This window comes from Mesoplodon bidens (genome assembly GCF_964165515.1).
Source record: "Mesoplodon bidens genome assembly, chromosome: 6".
Taxonomy (NCBI): domain Eukaryota; kingdom Metazoa; phylum Chordata; class Mammalia; order Artiodactyla; family Ziphiidae; genus Mesoplodon; species Mesoplodon bidens.
Genome location: NC_138162.1, coordinates 112,244,829 through 112,265,731, shown reverse-complemented (window position 1 = coordinate 112,265,731; position 20,903 = coordinate 112,244,829). Strand labels below are relative to the sequence as shown.

General features: G+C 44.8%; 1 long non-coding RNA gene across 3 annotated transcripts; it reads right to left on the bottom strand.

Moving 5' to 3' along the window:
• Nucleotides 1-5,479: 5,479 nt before the first annotated feature.
• On the bottom strand, nucleotides 5,480-19,677 carry LOC308618697. Of its 3 annotated transcripts, none has more exons than XR_014016068.1 (5): nucleotides 19,607-19,677; nucleotides 19,024-19,194; nucleotides 8,475-8,560; nucleotides 7,429-7,632; nucleotides 5,483-5,565 (listed from the first exon to the last, which is right to left on the bottom strand). It is a non-coding gene; the product is annotated as an uncharacterized lncRNA (long non-coding RNA). The 3 variants fall into 3 exon arrangements; XR_014016069.1 differs by lacking the exon at nucleotides 19,607-19,677 and adding an exon at nucleotides 19,331-19,423; XR_014016067.1 differs by lacking the exon at nucleotides 7,429-7,632 and having other exon boundaries at nucleotides 5,480-5,565.
• Nucleotides 19,678-20,903: the final 1,226 nt, after the last annotated feature.

Sequence of the window (20,903 nt, the reverse complement as noted above, 5' to 3'; positions counted from 1 at the left end):
AAGAGATAAATAATGTCTTGTTTATAAGCCGCCCGTCCTATGGTATTTTTGTTATAGCAGCCCGAACAGAATAAAGCAGAAATTGGCACCGAGAAGTCAGAGTGCTGCTCTAACAAACCCTTAAGAATGTAGAAGCAGCACTGAATTTAAGTAATGGATAGAGGGTGGAGGAGCTTTGTAGTACATGCGAGAAACACCCTACGTTGCTAAGAACCAAACTTTAAAGGAGATTGTACTGACAGCTCAGAAAGGAAAGAGGAGAGTGACAGAAAAAGCCTCAATCTTCACAGAGAACACCTAAGTAATGAATAGAATGTCGGTATAAATATGGATGGAAAAGGCCATTCAGATGATATCTCAGCCAGAAATAAGGGATATGTTATTGGAAGCTGGAGGAAAGGTGGTCTTTGTGATAAGTAGCATAGAATGGGGCGGAACTGTGCTCATGTCCTGCTGTATTGTGCAAGGCAGAACTTGAAAGTGATGACACTGGAATTTCAGCTGAAGAAAAACTGAAGCAAAACGCTGAAGATAAGCTTGGTTCCTCCTGACGGCTTATAGTAAAATGCTAGAAGAGAGAAATGACATAACGACAGAATTGATAACAGAAAGGAAAGAACTTAAAACATTTTGAAAATTATCAGCCTATCCATATTATAAAAAATGAGAAAGTAGTCAGAAGAGAACACTAAGGGTGTGGCCTACTTAGCCAGAAAACTATAAAGAAAAACAAGGAAATAATTATCATGGTACTGCTTTCCTGATGGCAAGGGAAAATGAAATTGTGACTGGGAAAGTGTTACTACAATACTTTTTTTAAATAATAAAAAAATAGGTGGAAATCTGTATTTCATACAATAGAGGGGGTAAGATGGTGTTTCTATGTAATTTTAAATGGTGCTGTAGAAAAAAACTTAAGGACAAGGAAATATGCTTAAAATATACCACTAAGTGAATGTAACAGAATGTGGGGCTTCCCTGGTGGCACAGTGGTTAAGAATCTGCCTGCCAATGCAGGGGACACGGGTTCAAGCCCTGGTCCAGGAAGATCCCACATGCCGCGGAGCAACGAAGCCCGCGAGCCACAGCTACTGAGCCTGTGCTCTAGAGCCCGCGAGCCACAACTACTGAGCCAAGCCACAGCTACTGAAGCCCACGCACCTAGAGCCTGCGCTCCACAACAGGAGAAGCCACCAAAACGAGAAGCCCGTGAACTGCAACGAAGAGCAGCCCTTGCTTGAACCAACTAGAGAAAGCCAGCGCACGGCAACGGAGACCCAATGCAGCCAAAAATAAAATAAATTTTTAAAAAACTGTGTCTTTTGGGATAATTCCGGTCTTTAAAACATAGCTCTTTCAATTTTCCGTAACCTTATCAATGGTTCGACCTAATTAGATACGCTTTGAAACATTAAAAAAGGAGTTAGGACAATTTTGTCACCAAAAATAGAAGGGTGAAAATGGCATATTAATGATTCATATCAACTTCAGGATGACAGTAATCTCCAATGAAGGAAGAAAAAGGCATGAAAAAGTGAAGCTTTAGCTATATGTGCAATGATTTGTTTCTGTTTTTTAAAAAAATGCCATGTCTTAACTTTTTATTTTTCTATGTATTTTTAAAATTTTATAGAACAAACTTAGAAGTATACAAACATAAAAGAAAAGGAGAATATTATATAATTCAGATTTCAAATTGAAGTGGGACATCTTAAATTAGAAAGAAAATCCAGATGTCTTAAAGGGTATTGCTGACAGACATGACTACATTAAAAGTTAAAACTCTATTTGATGAGTCACAAAAAATTAATAAAGGCATTCCAGTAGAAAAATGCGTGAAAGATATGAAGAACGAATTCAGCAATAAAAGACATACAAATAGCCAATAAACATTACCAAAAAAACATCTGTAATGTCTCTAGGCAATCACAGAAACACCAATTCTATCACAGATGACTTTTTAAAGTTCTGAATTTGGCAAGATTTTTCTTAAAGGATATTACCCAGTGCAGGTGGACCTACGGAGAAATAGGTACTCTCAAACCTCATTAGTGAGACTATAAATTGCTAAAATCTCTTTAGAAATAATCCAACCATGACTAATAAAATCTAAAATGCACCTGTCTTATTGTAGAGCAACTCCACTTAAGAATCTGTCTCAATGGGCTTCCCTGGTGGCGCAGTGGTTGAGAGTCTGCCTGCTGATGCAGGGGACACGGGTTCATGCCCCAGTCTGGGAGGATCCCACATGCCGCAGAGCGGCTGGGCCCGTGAGCCATGGCCGCTGAGCCTGCGTGTCCGGAGCCTGTGCTCCGCAACAGGAGAGGCCACAACAGTGAGAGGCCCGCGTACCGCAAAAAAAAATTAAAAATAGAAGTACCATGATCTAGCAATTCCACTTCTGAGCACTTACCAGAAGAAAACAAAAACACTCATGCAAAAATATATATGAGCCTCCAGGTTTCCTGAAGCATTATTTACAAAGGCCAAGCTATGCAAACAACCTAAGTATCCACTGATGGATGAATGGATAAAGAAAATGTATTATGTATATACGGTGAAATATTAGTCAGGCATAGAAAAGAACAAAACATTGTCATTTGTGACAAAATGGATGGACCTCAAGGGCATTATGCTAAGTGAAATAACTCACAGACAAATTATCGTATAATCTCTCTCATATGTGCAATCTTAAAAAAAAAAACAAGCTCATGGATACAGAGAACAGACTGGTGGTTGCAACAGGTTGGGGGTAGGGTGGGTGGGAAACATGAGTGAGCTGGGGATTTTTTAGTAAAAATAAATTTAATTTTTTTTAATATCAGCAGGGCTCTCTATGAGACCTGAAACTGTGAGCAGCGTTGATTTGATACTCAGGTGATACAAAAAACACAACAGGAATATTTACCCTATCTTAACATGGATCACAGCACGAGGCGGGGTCAGTGAAGCCTACAGGCAATGTGGCAGCCCTTTCTTTCGATGTCTCCCAAAATACTGAGAGACCTCAGTATGACTAGGACAGCAACAATCCCAGTGGCAGCTACAAAGGGAAGATGCCACCTTCCGGTCAAACTTCCAGTAGCAGACACCCCAACAAGAATAGCAGGAAAGAATTTTTGGGGAGGTCACAGAAGACACATCCAAGGTTTCTCAGCAGCAAGGAGTGACGTGAGGTGGACAAGATGAGGAAGGACAACGCAGCACAATCTTAGCTCCATCACTGTGCAGAGGCCTGAGGAAACTCATGTATCACAGATGCTATTCAGTCAGAAAAATGAAGGCTAGCCTATTCCACAAACACACATGGATGACATGAGCAAACAACGGTAAACACTGAAAGAAGAAAGAGAAGGGCAAGGGAGAGGGGAGGAAGAGAGAGAGAAGAAGAAAGGGCCCTGCTTACTGGTTGTAGCAGGTAAGGAAGGAACCACCCGTACTACCTATTCTCCCCATCTGAGCAGGACACTCTCAAGAGGAATGCAGCTGACAGTAGGAATGGTGTTCATGACACTGAAAGATGACTTGGCTGTGCATATAATCACCTTTGTCCTTTTCTCAGAAGAGCCAAAAGAGTCTAGTCCTAGCTCAGTCTTACAATGCAATCTGCTCAGGATGGGTACTTCACCCATCACGGCAGGGTTTGTTTAGAGCTCCAAACTTTGACAGTGTTCCCTCCCAGGAGCCTGTCAATCAGAAGCAAAAGTCAGTCAGAAAGAGAAAGACAAATACCATATGCTAACACATGTATATGGAATTTAAGCAAAAAAAAAAAAAAAAAAGTCATGAAGATCCTAGGGGTAAAACAGGAATAAAGGCACAGACCTACATGAGAATGGACTTGAGGATATGGGAGGGGGAAGGGTAAGCTGTGACAAAGCGAGAGAGTGGCATGGACATATATACACAACCAAACGTAAGGTAGATAGCTAGTGGGAAGCAGCCGCATAGCACAGGGAGATCAGCTCAGTGCTTTGTGACCGCCTGGAGGGGTGGGATAGGGAGGGTGGGAGGGAGGGAGATGCAAGAGGGAGGGGATATGGGAACATGTATATATGTATAACTGATTCACTTTGTTATAAAGCAGAAACTAGTAAAAAAAAAAGAAGTTAGTAAAAGCAAAAAAAAAAGAAGCAAATCTATTCTTCCTCTCCCCGTCATGCTGGAAGCACTGCCTCTCTCATTGACTTAATTCCTCCGAAAACCTACTCAAAAAAGAAGGGGGTTGAAGTGTCATTAACTCAAGTGATTTATCTTGCTTAGGTTAATGAAATTTAAAAATACTTAAGAACTAAAACATTTTGATGGTCTGGTCATACTAAACAGTACAACATTTCTGTAACTGTGCCTTGTAAACTATAACATACTCCATATTTAAACATCAGTATTTTCAATACGAATTTCACTTTATTATTGCCAATGTCAAATAATGAGCGTTCCTTAGGAGGTTCCCAAGTAGAAAAAGTTAGACAATCCAGTAGAAAAATAAATGAAAGTCTTGAACAGTGTATCACCAAAAAAGGATTATCTAAATGGCCAATAAACAAGTGAAAAGGGGGTCAGCTTCATTAGCCATCAGTGAAATGCATATGCCGTTACGATATACCTCCTAGATGGAAAAAAGGGGAAGATAATAATAGTTGTGGAAAAGGATGTAAAGCAACAAGAACTCTCAGACACTGTGGGTGCGAGTTGTAAATTGGTACAACCAATTTGGAAAACAATTTGGCCATATCTACTAAAACTGAATACATGTACAGCCTATGACTGGAAATTCCATTCCTGGGTATATACCCACAGAAATGCTTGCATCTAAGGCTTAAAAAACATCCATAAGAATGCTCATCACAGTGCTATTTAAAAGAGCCAAAACCTGAAAACTACACAAATGACCATCTATATTACAATTTTCAAATACACTGTGGCCTATTCTCCAATGTAGTATTATACAACATGGAGAATGAATAAACTACAGTTACATCAAAAAATAAGAATAAATGTCCTTGAAATAATGTAGACCAGAAGGAGCCAGATACAAAGGAGCACCTACTGTATGGTTCCATTTATATAAAGTTCAAAAACAGGTGGCAGAAGTCATGGTATTAGAAGTCAGGCTACGGACTGTCTTTTGTGGAGTAGTGACTCGTAGTGACTGGAATATCATTACATTCTTTTTTTCATCTGGGTTCAGGCTACATGGACATGCTAAATTTGTGAAATTCATTATGAGGCTCACTTATGATTTTTACACTACTCTGATTATATGATTATTTCCATGGGAGAGACAATGAACGCCTCTAAATAGAGAAACATAGCCAACACAAAAACATCAGCTAAAGCCATCATTTTAATGGGATGGTACATCTGAGGAAGTCAGCAGGGGCCTCATATACAACTATTTCCCAACCGTTACAGGCAAATACTTTTTGTCAATGCAGCACAGAATTGCCACTTCACAGAAAATATGAAATACTTCATCGCTTCCACATGATCTCTTGCAAACACCTTTTGTTCGCCAGCATGTATGAAACAATCTTCTTATGTATGTATTCCGTCCACTTCTAACTGCCAACAAAAACAAAAATAAATGTACAGTGCTTGCAGGGTCATAAAGCTATGGATAAATTAGATTGAAGGCTATACTTTAAAACTTTTTAACCGTAAACTGGACAGGATACGAAGACCCCAGTCATGTTATGGCTGAGTGCCCCTTTTTCAGTTGCTCTGCAGTTATTTTCCACAGACCCTATTATGAATCCTTAGTTCCCATGGTCCCGACTCACACGAATCACTAAACAACTATGTACAGGTAAACAGGGCCAGATTCGCTTGGGAGTATTTGTTATGGAAGAAACATTTACACCTCAAAGTAGACCAAGGAGCCTGTCGAGGCCCCATACCAGGAAACATCCAGGGTCTAGGATAGCAGCAAGGCAGTCTGAGATTACCAGGCGTCGGCTTGAAGGAGGACAGATCACGAACACAGCATCACAGAAGCCCGTGGTTCTAGGCCTGCCTCCCCAGTAACATTCTATTGGACTTTTTGCTCCGTGCCTGACTACCTGCCTAGGCTTACTCACAGGGTAGCTGAAAGCATCCTGTGGGGTAACGAGCGTGAAATGGTTTGAAATACCTGAAACATGCATCTAAATCAATTGCTAGTATTTTTCCTAACTTTAAGACTGGGGTGCCTCTGGAAGCTGAGGGGTCGGGGAGGAGTGGTAAGGCAGGCAGTTTAAGAGGGTGAAGGTGGCTCTGAGTCACCCTACTGAATGACCCACTCTTCTGTGCTAAGCCTTATCAGTCTCTCCACCCAGCTGGCCCATGGGTGCGAGAGTAATCAATGTGGTATGACCAAAGGCCACTGGCAAGCAAATTTGCCTTTCACATGCCCATTAGCCCTGGGGCACCTCTTGGAGGACAAAGGAGTCCAGTGGAGACACCATGTGTCCAGAGGTCCTGCCATCCAGGACAGTGGCAGAGATCTCAACACAATCCTCACCTGCCCTCTGAATACTTCACCTTTGGCCCTCAAGTGATACCTTTAGAATATGAAGCTTCGGGGCAAAGGGTAAAAGCTTTCTGCAGGCTTTAGCAAACCACAAGGAAAGTCTGAGAACCTCCACTTCAGTGACTTAAGTGGACCCTCTTCAGTAGTGTCAAGTTGCTGGTTTCTGTCCAGAGGGCATAAATTCTGAGCCCCTCAAACTCATGTTCCATAGGATCCCATCCTGCTTTAAGCTAACACACTGGAACAACCTGCTCTCTCTGTTGATGCTGCTCAGCATCAAGCTTGCCTTGGTTTCTAAACATGTGTGAAAAAATAACCCAGGTAACTGACTTGGGAGTGCAAGTTCTAAGAGTCCTAAAGGAACAGCCCCCTTCCCACTCCCAAAGCCTACCTGTCCTCTAAAGGCCTCACACTTTTGCGCTGCCAATACCACCAGTCCAACTTTCCCTGCAAACTTCGCAGATTCCCCAGACCAAAATCCAGAACCAATTTCTTCTTTGAAATACTATGTATCCTTAGCATTTATCTCCGTCCCCTAGAACGGCCTGGAGCATCCATGTCTGCTCACATCCCTCCCTGTTTCAACTTCCTTCATCCGAGTCCAGCTTCCTCCTCACTCTTATAGGACCTCACACCCACTTTCCCTTAACTGTTCATAATTCCACAGGGAGGGGATTCCGTTTTACCTGGGGGAACACAGGAGAGCAAGACTAGGACCACAGGGACCAAGAGTGAGCTCCTCATAGCTGAACCAATCAGCAAAAAGACAGCTGATGGCAGGGGAGAGTCACTCTATATGTAGCTCTCGAGACACAGGGAGCTGCGTGACTAGTGAACCTTTTAGGAACAAGAACATCTGCTTGCTCCACTGAGCAGTTCAATAAACTAAAAGTCTGACTTTGAACATGATGTCTCACCATTAAAATACACTTCCTGAGCGCCACTTGCAAACTGCATTCTCACCGTGGGAACAGCCCTAATGGCCTGGAAGGATGCTGTGTAGGCTTCCTTGTATCTTCACGGTACATCCATTTAACAAATGCCTATAGTGTGCAGAGAACTGTAAGGCTACTTTATTTAGCTGACAAAGTGTTTTCAACAGTTGTTTTCAATCTCTCACCCTGAAAAAAAAAGAAACCCCAGGTAGATATTACTCTCCCATTTTAAAAGCAAAGAACATGAAGCTCAGGTGGAAAAAATGACTTGCTCAAGTTTATACAGATCATAAATGACAGCAACGCAACTTAACGTGACACCTGCATACGGAAGAATTAAAGCATGCTCCAGCCCAGTTCTAGTGTGGCTACAATCCATTTAGGGAAGTCAGAGCTTCCCAAAGAGCAGGGCAAAGCCCTATAATACCATCAACATGAGTCTTCCATGCTGGGCACTGGGGGATCTACAGAGAATTCGTGTTAGAACTCTTGCTTTGAGGGACTGAAGGTCAGAGTACTTGACAGTTTACTTGACAGTTTTCAACGTGTTTTAAGCTTCACGAAACCTCTGTCTGACCTTTATCAAGAATATGGGGCTTCCCTGGTGGCACAGTGGTTGAGAGTCTGCCTGCCGATGCAGGGGACACGGGTTCGTGCCCCGGTCCGGGAAGATCCCACATGCTGCGGAGCGGCTGGGCCCGTGAGCCATGGCCACTGAGCCTGCGTGTCCGGAGCCTGTGCTCTGCAACGAGAGAGGCCACAACAGTGAGAGACCTGCGTACCGCAAAAAAAAAAAAAAAAAAAAAAAAAAAGAATATGGAACCCAGCATCAGGCAATCCGAGTTCAGATCTGGACTCGGCTTGATGAGCTTTCAACACGGCACTGCTCCGCCTCTCCAGACGTCACTTCTCTCGCCCGGAGGACAGGCCGTAGAGACGCAGCTCCTCCAACTAGAGCAGCGGAGCCGGGGCAGCAACCCACCCCCCATCGCTCCGCCCCACGCGCTTGGCGCCTCATGGAAACTCACCTGCACGTGTACCGCTTTGGTGGCCTCGTGCCTTCCAGCTTCAGGAAGCCTGTGATGTGACTGCCGTTACAGAGCTGTGCAAGACCCTAAAAGAACTGCAGAGCAAAACAATCATTCAGTACAGAAAAGGTGAAAGACGTGAGTTTGGGGAAATGATCAAGAGAGCATGGGTGCACTTAGCGACACGAGAACCACTTTCCAGACCGAAGCAACAAGTACAGCCAGAAAGGCATTCGTTCACCTCATCTGGCTCTGATCTCCCCTTCTCCAGCCCTCCTCCTTGGCCTCCAACTCCACTCTTACCACGGGGCCCTCCAGAACCCCAATTCCTTCTACTTTATACCTTCTCCCCAGCACACCCTTCCACCTCTACGTTCCAGTGAAACGCAGGGTTCTCCTCTGGAGGATGCTGCTTCCCAGCAGCCTTTGGTGACCGGAGGCTATTCATCTGTTGAGGCTCCACACACCATGGAACAGGCAAGAGCATTTGCTAACAGCCCCATGCAGTTTCCAGAACAATCCCAGACATGATCTGACACCTCCTCTCCCTCACCCCACCCGCACCGCATTGCTCAACAAACCTCACCAGTCAGCTCACTCCCACCCACCCCTCCCCATCTGCACGACCACCACCGCAGCTCGAGGCATCACCATCTGTCGTTCGACTGAGTAAGTGGCCCCTTAACCGGCCTCCTGTGTCATTTTTACGTATTTATCATTCGTCCTTCACGTAGTCATCAAAGTGACCTTTATAAAATTGAAACTGGATCACGCATTTGCCACGCGTAAAACCTTTCACCGTCTTCCTAATGGGCTGAAGTTCCAGCTGCTTACATGGACGCCAAGCTCCCCGACTGGCCCCCGACTGCCTCCCCAGCCCTACTCCTCTAATTTGCCCACCCCTCCCCCTGGTCCAACCCCTGGACTTCACTGTTCTCAAACACACCCCCAACAGCTTCTACCCAGGCTATTCGCACATCCTGGAAACCTGCATCGCCGTCCCCCAACCTTCACCTAACATTTACTCATTTAAAGAGATGTTCTCGGTCTTTTCCACAGAATAAATTTTCCTGAACGCTCCACAGCTAAATCACATTCTCCCTCGTTAGTTTTTATCACAGGGTCCTTTTCCATTGTTAGCACACTTATGTTTTTCTGGATTTAATATTTGCTTCCTCCACTTGACTACAAGCTCAACGAGAGCGTGCACCACGCACATCACATGTATATGACATCACATCAACCAAACACAAATTTTTCTCTAGGGCACTGCATTAATTCCCTAGGGCCGCCATAATAAAGCACTACAACCTGGGGGGCTTAAACAGCAGAAATGTATTGTCTCACAGTTCTGGACGCTAGGAGTCTGAAATCAAGCTGCCTTCAGGGTTGTTTCCTTCTGAGGCTTGTGAAGGCAGGATCCGTTCCAAGTCTCTCTCCTAGCTTCCAGTAGCCCCTGGCATTCCATGGCTTGGAGACGGTGTTACCCCTGTGTCTTCACATTGTCTTCCCTCCGCATGTGTCTGTGCCTGTGTCCAATTCTGCCCACTTATGAGGACACAGTCGTGTTGGATCAGGACCCACCTGAACTCGATCATCGGCAGGGACCTTATTTCCAAATGAGGTCACATTCACAGGCACCAGAGGTCAGGACTCCAGCACCTTTGCACAGTTTAACCCATGACAAACATCTTCCTGGGTAATATCTATGACCCAAATGACATCACATCAAACAATTTTTTTCTAGGACACTAATTGTCATTTTTTTTTTGTCCTATCACACTACACAGAAGAAAAGTCAGCCACAGAGCTGCTTCTACTCCTGGGCTTCTGAAAGCCACTGGAGAGTATCACACAATCCTGCAAGCAAGCTGAGGGTAGAAATTAGGTCATTCCTTTCACTTCAGATGCTATTTGACCTCACCGCCCACCAGAGCCTGTCCTACTCTCAGCAAGTGATCTGGTTTCTGCTCCAGAAAAAAATAAACGTCAGAGGGTCTTAAGTCATTTACCTTTGCACCCTATTCCCACCCACCTCACTCAATAAGCAACCATATACCTATAAATATATATGTATTCTTCCTCTTTTCCTTCTTCTTCAGAGGAATAAGTGTCAATTCTCCTGCCAAGTCTTATCCTTCCAGCCACGCTCCTAGCACATTCCCACCCATCTCTTAAGTTATGCTTCTTTGTCATTAATCCCCTCTTTTAAAAAAGTAAAACTTTTTTTTTTTACTTTTATTTGCATTTATTTTTTGCAGCATTCCTTCTTTTCCTTCTGTGCAACCTGCCCTTCTGCTTTAGGAACAATCTGTTCTTTTTCAGTAAGGATCATCTCAGTGGGGCTGGGAGAGCTCATGTGTGGGATGAACCAACCATGAGCTCTGTAAGTCCTGCGCCAAATCCTGGCGGCTTTGTTCACCTGGATGTTCTCAATGACCACAGAATCTCCATCTAAGCCCTTAACTTCAGCATTACTCTCTTCATTTTTGAGCATGTGCAGTAAAAATTCAACACTTTTTTGGGGCCACCAACCCTGCGTCCAGCCCCACTGTTTGGCCTGGACACACCTACCAACTCCACCATTGTAATGACGGAATGGCACACAGTGCTTCTTTAAAGTGACATCCTTCAGATACTTGGTGGCTTTTCGGATATGCATACCCTTAATGGCCTGGGCAGTTTCACAGTGTTCTTAAAGTGAACACAAAGATTTGAACCTCTTGACTTGCACGATTTTGTGGGGTTTTCTGGGTCAAGTGAATAGCGAACCACTTTTAGAGGTCACCTGAGGCCGCTTACTGGAAAAGGAATCAAAAAAATAAAACTTTTGGTTGTAAAATACATAAATAACACATATACAAAAAACCCAAAAGACAAATGTAGGGCTTCACAAATTATTATAAGCTTAACCCTATAGTAACACCACCCAGATGATGAAACACAACTTTGTAGCCACCCAAGAAATACCTCTCTATACCCCCGTCTCAATCGTAACCCTCGCAAGTTATCCCAACCCTTGACTTTTATTGTAATCACGTCCCTGAATTTCTTTCTATTTATGCCAATCAATTGAGCAAGCTACAATTTACAAATCTTACAAAACTAAAATTTCATTTTGCTCATTTTTTTTTACTATATCTTTTGGTCTCTGTTTATCTGTGTGTTCTCCCTCCTGCTCTCTTACAATTTACCTGTTCAATAGCCTAGGACACCTGACCTGCAGATGTACCCACAACCTGGATTTTCTTGACTATGTACTCACTCATGGTGAGGTTGAACTTGTACCTCTGTCCTCATATTTCCTGGAGATTGGCAGCTGGATCCAGAGGCTTGGTCAGGCTCAGGTTCAATCCCTTTACCAGAACTACAAGTTTTCTTGTGTCTCTTCATCAAAATCTCATAATAGGGCTTTCCCTGGTGGCGCAGTGGTTAAGAATCCGCCTGCCAATGCAGGCGACACAAGTTCGAGCCCTGATCCGGGAAGATCCCACATGCCACTGAGCAACTAAGCCCGTGAGCCACAACTACTGAGCCCACGCTCTAGAGGCTGTGAGCCACACTACTGAGCCCACGTGCCACAACTACTGAAGCCCACGCTCCTAGAGCCTGTGCTCCGCAACGAGAGAAGCCACCGCAATGAGAAGCCCACGCACCACAACGAAGAGTAGCCCCCGCTCGCCACAACTAGAGGAAAGCCCTCGCTCAGCAATGAAGACCCAACACAGCCAAAAATAAATAAATAAATAATAAAAATTTTTTTTAAATCTCATAATATCTGGATGTGCCTCTTTTTGTGCTTTCAGTAATCATTGATACTTAACTCCCAGATCCATTAATTCATCAAGGGTTGAAAAGGGGTGATATTCTAATTGCCAATGGCAGTTTTTACAGAATAAAAGTAACAATTCTAAAATTCATATGGAACCACAAAAGATCCCAAATAGCCAAAATAATGTTAAAAAAGAACAAGAAAGCTGGAGGCATCATGCTTCCTAATTATAAACTGTATTATAAACCTATAGTAATCAAAGCAGTATGGCACTGGCATAAAAACAGGCATACACACCAGTGGAACAGAAATAAGAGCCCAGAAATAAAAGCTCATGCATATATGATCAACTAATACTTTACAAGAGAGCCAAGAACACTTAATGGAGAAAAGATAGGGAGATGCAAGTAAAAAACACAGTAAGATATCACTTCACACCTGTCAGGATGGCTATCATCAAAAAGACAAGAGATAACAAATGCACATGAGGATGTGGAGAAACGGGAAGCCTGATACACAACTGATGGAATGTAAATTGGTGCAGCCACTATGAAAAACAGTATGGAGGTTCCTCAAATATTAAAAATGGAACTAACGACCCCAATATTCACAGCAGCATTATTTACAATACCCAACATATGGAAGCAAACTAAGTGTCCATCAACAGATGAATGGATAAAGAAGATGGGATGGATACACACACACACACACACACACATAAACATATACATATATAATCAATGGAATACTACTCAGTAATTAAAAAGAAATGAGATTTTGCCATTTGCAACAACATGGATGGACCTGGACGGTATTATGTTAAGTGAAATAAGTCAGAGAGAAAAACAAGCATCATTATGATATCACTTATATGTGGAATCTAAAAAATAAAACAAATGACTATAACAAAAAAGAAACAAGACTCACAGCTATGGAGAACAAACTAGTAGTTACCAGTGTGAGAAGGAAGCGGGGAGGGGCAAGTCAGGGGGAGGGGATTAAGAGGTGCAAACTACTATGTGGAAAATAAGCTACAAGGATATATTGTACAACACAGGAATTATAGCCAATATTTTATAATAACTATAAATGGAGTATAACCTTTAAAAAATTGTGAATCACTATGTTGTACACCTGAAACTCATATAATATGGTACATCAACTATATTGTAACTAATAAAAATCATCACTAAAACTATTACTAAAAGATGCACTTCATAAAGCAGTAAATTAAGCCCAGAGAGAAGAAATAAGATGAAAAACCATTAATAAGGAAATTATTTGCATCAGAGAATACTTATAAGCAACAACTATTAAAATAATAAAATATATAAATAAGTAATTTAGAGGTATAAAAACAAAGTTAAATTAAAATATTAAACACAACATGAAAGGTGAGCAGAAAACTACTGCAGTAAAACATTCCCAAGTCTTTGAATTATTGGAAAAAGATGAAGATAATGATTAACTTTAGACATTTTTTAATAAAGTTTACTGGTTAAAAATAAATAATCTCTGGCTTCCCTGGTGGCACAGTGGTTGAGAGTCCGCCTGCCAATGCAGGGGACACGGGTTTGTGCCCCGGTCCGGGAAGATCCCACATGTCACGGAGCGGCTGGGCCCGCGAGCCATGGCCGCTGGGCCTGCGCGTCCGGAGCCTGTTCTCTGCAACGGGAGAGGCCACAACAGTGAGAGGCCCGCATACCACCAAAAAAAAAAAAGATGATAGATATAAGGTATGGACATGTACTCCATCTACCACATAAGCCTCAAAGTTAATATTATTTCAACTTTAGGAAGCATGTATTAGGACACAAACCAAGGAAAACCAATGTAAGATGTGTGGACTTCAAACCCGTATCAATAAAACGCATTATTCTCTGGCCATCCCTCATCAGTGTAATCGTGATCATAAAATACTCCAACCGTGTCCATCCTCCAGCAGTGCATGAGGGGCTCAAAGTACTCTTGATGCAACCCACTTGACATAGAATATTTCAACCCCGTGATGACTGTTTCTCATCATAGATCAATATATTATGATACATGTTTTGTAAATAAATCTGATGAGCCTGGTTTATGTGAATCTAGACCCTGGGGGATGGATGTGCTTTGGGAGAGTGAAAAACCAAGACACAGACCCTGGATTATGGCAAATACACAAGTGTAATGAGTACCCCAGAGTCAGACCACTCTTCTTCACATACTGACATTACCTCTCCCCTCAACATCTGCATAGGCTTCGCTTGTACAATATCACTTTCTTATTAATAGTTCTATAGTGGACACTACCAGCTTGAGCAATGTTTCAGTGTAAGGGATAAGCCAACAGAGGCGTTGCCTAATGAGATGACTGAACACTTGAAACAACCTTCTAATTTCCTTAACTCTAATCCTGCCCCAACATCCATCCCACACAGAACTGCTCAATGGGTCCATCCAAAAGACAAGTCAGACCTTCCCACTTCCTCACACTCCCTTCAGGAGTGCCTCTATAATACATTCAGTCTACAGTTGTTAACATTTCACTCACGTGGGGAGGGATAAACTGGGAATTTGGGATTAACATATACACACTACTATACATAAAATAGATAAACAACAAGGACCTACTGTATAGCACAGGGAACTATATTCAATATCTTCTAATACCATGAGAAGAACCTGAAAAGAATAGATACATATATATAAATCCTCCAGAAAGTAGGCAAGGAAGGATCTTACCTCAACATAATAAAGGCCATATATGACAAACCCACAGCCAACATCGTCCTCAATGGTGAAAAACTGAAACCATTTCCACTAGGATCAGGAACAAGATAAGGCTGCCCACTCTCACCACTCTTATTCAACATAGTTTTGGAAGTGGGAAGCAGTCACATAGCACAGGGAGATCAGCTCGGTGCTTTGTGACCACCTAGAAGGGTGGGATAGGGAGGGTGGAGGGAGACGCAAGAGGGAGGGGATATGGGGGTATATGTATACGTACAGCTGATTCATTTTGTTATACAGCAGAAACATACCATTGTAAAGCAATTATACTGCAATAAAGATGTTTAAAAAAAGAATAGACATATAGATACATTTATGTATTACTTAAATACTTGCCTGTATACCTCAAACATTGTAAATCGACTATACTTCAGTAAGTTTAAAAAAAAAAAAGAATGTGAAAAAGAATACATATTTGTATAACTGAACCCCTCTGTTGTAAACGTGGAACACTGTAAATCAACTGTACTTCAATAAAAAATAAAATAAAATAAATAAATTTTCACTCATGGTCCTTTGTAACCTGGCTCCACCTCCTTCTCCAGCCTTATCTGTAACCACCATGTTCCAGTGATACATAAATGTGTGTTCATACCGGCACACACCAAACTTTCCTATACCTCTCTCCCCCAATCCTATGGATCTACTGATTGTTCCTAGAGCCCTCTTTCTTGTACTTCCTGGATAATCCCTACTTACCCTTAAAGATTCTACTCCAGAGTATCATCTCCTCCAGGAGTCCTTCCCTGCTTCCCTCAAAGCTCAGTTTCACGCCCCAAGTTTCCGTAGCACCCTGTACATAAATCGTGTAGAACAGCTTTTACCTCATCATATTAAAATTATAACCTATGGCCCATGCAACTGTGAGCGCAGAGTCTTCTCTCTTCTTTACGTCCCTGGAATCCAGCGCAGTGCCCGGCATAAAGTGCCACTAACTAGTGGGCACACTGAATGGAACTGAACTGAATCTCCCCCTTTTCCTGCTCTCTAGAGCACTCTACTTCCGCGCCCCATGCTACAGTTCTCCTCCACACCCATAGTGATCCTGGCCCTTCCGTATTTTCCCACGTTGGGTCTGTGCCTCACTTCTTACAGATATGAGTCTGAGTAAGGGAAGGGTGGGCTGGTGATCTGCCCATACTTATGAGTAAGGCTGAATATGTGTCACATGCCAGGCACATGACCAGTGTTGCAGAACTGCCTTTCTCCACAGCCCCTCATAGAAATCCTTGGAGATAAGGACAGCCTGGTTAGCTACAAGTGTGCTAAGAAATTTGAGGACGGGGAAAAGACTTCAATGCCCAAAGGAAAAAATCATGTTCTCTAGGCAATCTGGCAGAAGCGAAGGAAGAAGGCAAACTAGCCCTGGGGACTTCTGGGCATCAGTCCCAGTGGCACAAGGCCATCTGATCTTGAAAGAAGGTACTGAGAACATTCTTCCCTGCGTGTGGCCGGGGACCAGTTCCCAGCCAGTATCTCCTCCCAGAATGTCCTAAGACTCCAAACATAATCAAATCTTGCTAAAGGCAATAAATTGATTCACCTGATCACACAGCCCCTTCCAGGCAGATGTGTCTCTTTGATCACTTGGGACAACCAGACCCCCCTTTCCTCTCTGAACTCCTCCAGGTCCAGAGAGTGATTTCTTCATTATCCTCATGTCGAAGGAGCTGTTACATGTAACCAGCTGGATTTTCCTACTTGGGTTTGGACTTGGGTTTTGGTCTGAAGTTGTCTCTCAGAGTTTGCAGGGTGTTAGAGACACTGAAACTATGATCTTAATCCTCACTCTAAGTCCTGCCCCAACAGTTAGAATAACATAGTAAAAGAGTGTAAGGTTGGGCTTCCCTGGTGGCGCAGTGGTTGAGAGTTCGCCTGCCAATGCAGGGGACACGGGTTCGTGCCCTGGTCCGGGAGGATCCCACATGCCGCGGAGCGGCTGGGCCCATGAGCCATGGCCGCTGAGCCTGTGCTCCGCAATGGGAGAGGCCACAACAGTGAGGGGCCCGTGTACCGCAAAAAAAAAAAAGGGGGAAGGCTCTGGGCCATGCCCTAGGAGAGCCAAGATTTAGGTCAAGTTTTGCCAGTAATCAGAGGAGCTGCTGTGCTCAGGCCCTTTATTCCTGTTCCTCTGCCCCCAGTCGCTGCAGCCTCTGCTGCTTTTGGGCCTACCAGCCTGAAGAAAAAGTCTGAAGTCCCCCAGTTGCTAAGGAGAGGGCAGCAATGCACTCCTACCCTCTGACTTCAATGGAGTCTCCTATCAGCTCTATATGGCAGAATGGGTCACACTGAAGCCCCAACCGTCCAGCCCAGCTTGAAACAAGGGTCTCCCCATCTTCCACTGCGAAGTTCTAGGGTCTGAACCATGTCCCTTCATCAGATATGGGAGGCCACCTCCTTGCATTGACCCAGGTCTTCCTCTTGACACGTGTGCTTCCAGATAAGGGGATGGGTGTAAGTTAAGCTGGGCCACGGGAATAGGTCTCAGGCCTTCCCCGGGACTGACATCTCCACAGATTCTCTAGGGATGAGCTGGATGTGGGGCAAAGATCCTGCAAGAGGAGGCTGGTCTAGGGAAATGCATCTTTAAACCTTGCGATCCAGTGCTCTGTTGTGAAACCTTGGGCTCCTGGTCAAAACCTCAGGCACCAACCCTCCCAACTCCTGCGTTCCTAAACCCCAGAGATTAACCACAGAAGTTAAAAGGAAAGGAGCTGTGTGTGCCCACTGGTATCTTCCGGGATTAGTGAGATGGGAGGACTTTTCTTTAATCCCAGAGATTTTCACTATAGGAAATAGAATCTCTTCCAACTTGATTCTGGGTAAAGTATTCATTATAATATGAATACACTGAGCATTATGCAGTCCACGAAGGTAGGTGTGCAGCAGATCGTACATCACAAAAGAGAACCATCAAACAACAAGGCTGCAGCAACATAAGGGTTGTTGTCGAAATAGGGACGGAATCCCTTAGGGAGCCCTGGCAAAGCAGTACCCTCAGAAGCACACCTGGGAAAGATATTGTCTGAGGGTCATCCAACCCTGACCCTCACCCAAACTTTTTCCAATGAAAAAGCTGTGTGCTTGGGCTTCCCTGGTGGCGCAGTGGTTGAGAGTCCGCCTGCCGATGCAGGGGACACGGGTTCGTGCCCCGCTCTGGGAAGATCCCACATGCCGCGGAGCGGCTGGGCCCGTGAGCCATGGCCGCTGAGCCTGCGCGTCCGGAGCCTGTGCTCCGCAACGGGAGAGGCCACAACAATGAGGGGCCCGCGTACCGCAAAAAAAAAAAAAAAAAAAAAAGCTGTGTGCTTGCTAGAACAACCAGATTTTCAGCTATTCCATCAGGGTCAGGCAAGTGGAGGCCAAAGAGGCGTTGCAGTAGGGAAGGGCCAGCCTGCCAAAGTCACTCCTGTTCTTTTCTCATCCCTCTTCTCTCGCAATTCTTTTGACTTATAATATTATACATATAAGGCCAAGTCACTTTCCACTCATTTTTTCCCTTTTCCTGATATAAAATGGAAAAAAAGATCAACAAGAACCCACAGTCCCTGTATTTTATATTTGTCATCTCCATTTACCTCTACAATAACCTTATGAAGAGGTACATTTATTTTCATTTTACAGATGAAGAACCCGAAATTCAGACATATTAGGTAACTTTGCCAATATCACATAACTCATAAGTAGCAGAGCCCAGAGGCCAACCCATTCTAGCAGAAGCCAAGGGCTGTGTTCTTTCCACTATACATGGCCTGCCTTTACACCGGTACGAAACTTTGGGTAGGAATCGTAAAAAAATCCATTCTCTCTCATTTATTCCCATTTGGAGCGCCCAATTTAAGTACGGGACCCCACATACACAGTGAGTTTTCTCTGAGCTTCCCCATCCAACGAGACTCGATTTCCACGTCTTTCATGGGCCTCAACCTCTGCCGTGCCACAAACCTCATGCAACTTTTATGGCTTCTTTACTTTATGGGCCTTTTTTTTTTTTTAACCGCTTACCTGTCTTGAAAAACCTTCTCTTGTTCCTGCGTAGGGTGACTACCCTATGATATTTATAACAGAAGATCACCCTCCGTAGCAGACAATAATAGCAAATAACTTATAAGAAAGTATACTTTGCTCTCTCCGCCCCGGGTCGCGGCAGCCTCCGCTGCTTTCACGCCTAGCACCCTGAAGAAAAAAAAAAAAGAAGAAAAGGTTTTTTAAAATCCCTAAAACTCTTTAAAATATAAAAACAGACGCGGTTGGGAGAGCGAATCCTCCCCGAAGGACCCGCGGGGAAGTCACTTTCGCACGCTTCCAGCACCTGGACGACCGTTGGTCCCCGACCGGAAGGCTAGCGGTGAGCCGCCCACGTGCCCGCGCCCCCGCGCCTCCGCCCGCCGCCCTCGCCCGCGCACACAGCGTGTCCGCGCACCAGGCGTCCGCCCACCACGTTTGCGAGCACTACGTGTCCGCCCACCACGCGTCCGCACACCACGTGTCCGCCCACCGCGTTTCCGCGCAATACGTGTCCGCTCACCTCGCGTCTGCGCACCAGACGTCCGCCCACCGCGTTTCCGCGCACTACGTGTCCGCTCACCTCGCGTCTGCGCACCAGATGTCCGCCCACCATGTGTCCGCGCACCACGCGTCCGCCCACCACGTTTCCGCGCACTACGTGTCCGCCCACCACGAGTCTGCGCACCAGACGTCCGCCCACCGCGTTTCCGCGCACTACGTGTCCGCTCACCACGCGGCTGCGCACCAGATGTCTGCCCACTACGTGACCGCGCACCACGTGTCCGCCCACCACGCGTCCGCGCACCACGTTTCCGCGCACTACGTGTCCGCTCACCATGCGTCTGCGCACCAAATGTCTGCCCACTACGTGTCCGCGCACCAGACGTCCGCCCACTACGTGTCCACGCACCACGCGTCTGCGCACCAGATGTCGGCCCACCACGTGCCCGCACACCAGGCGTCCGCACACCACTTTTCCGCGCACTACGTGTCCCCCCCACCACCACGCGTCTGCACCCCAGGCGTCTGCCCACCACGTGCCCGCGCACCACGCGTCTGCGCCCCAGGCGCCCGCCCACCACGTGTTCGCCCACCACCTGTCCGCGCACCACGCATCAGCGATGCCTTGTTTCTACTTGTTGTGGGAGGTGGATGCGCCCAGGGCTTGCCCTTGCCGAGTTGGTGCCTACGTATATTTGGTTTCCCTCTTACCCGGGCTGCTGTAATTTTAAACACCGGAGCCCAAGGCCTGTATTTATACAGAAATGCATTTCTCGAGGCCACCGTGCCGTACCTTTGGGTCGCCTCTTGAAGTATTTGTGTCGTTTGCAGGGGAGTCCCCGTTTTAATTGTGTGTGTGTGTGTGAGATTCAACGCATAGTGACATTTATTAAAAATTTTAAATACACACAGGAAAGCAATGCTACATCTTTTTAAAAGCCACCCTCATACTTAAAGACATACCAGCCACATTAGAATGGAAGGGAGGGAACGAGAATGGAGACAAGGGACGAGAGGAGAGAGTCCTCGTTCTGATCAGTGATTACAAGGTGCTGTGAAGTCATTGGGAAAGAGTAACTCCATTCTGGGACCTTGAGAAGAACAATATAAATGGACAGTCAAATGGGTTAATAATATAAGTTGATCAGGAAGGAGCTCCCTGAAGAAATGGCATTTCACTTGAGACTTGAAGGATAATGGTTCCTGATCTCAGGTGCTACATTTTCTTAAATTTTTTTTTGGAGTAAAATTGCTTTACAATGTTGTGTTAGTTTCTGCTGTACAATGAAGTGAATCAGCTATATGTATATCCCCTCCCTCTTGGACCTCCCTCCCACACACCCCCAGCCCACTGTTCTAGGTGGTCACAGAGTACT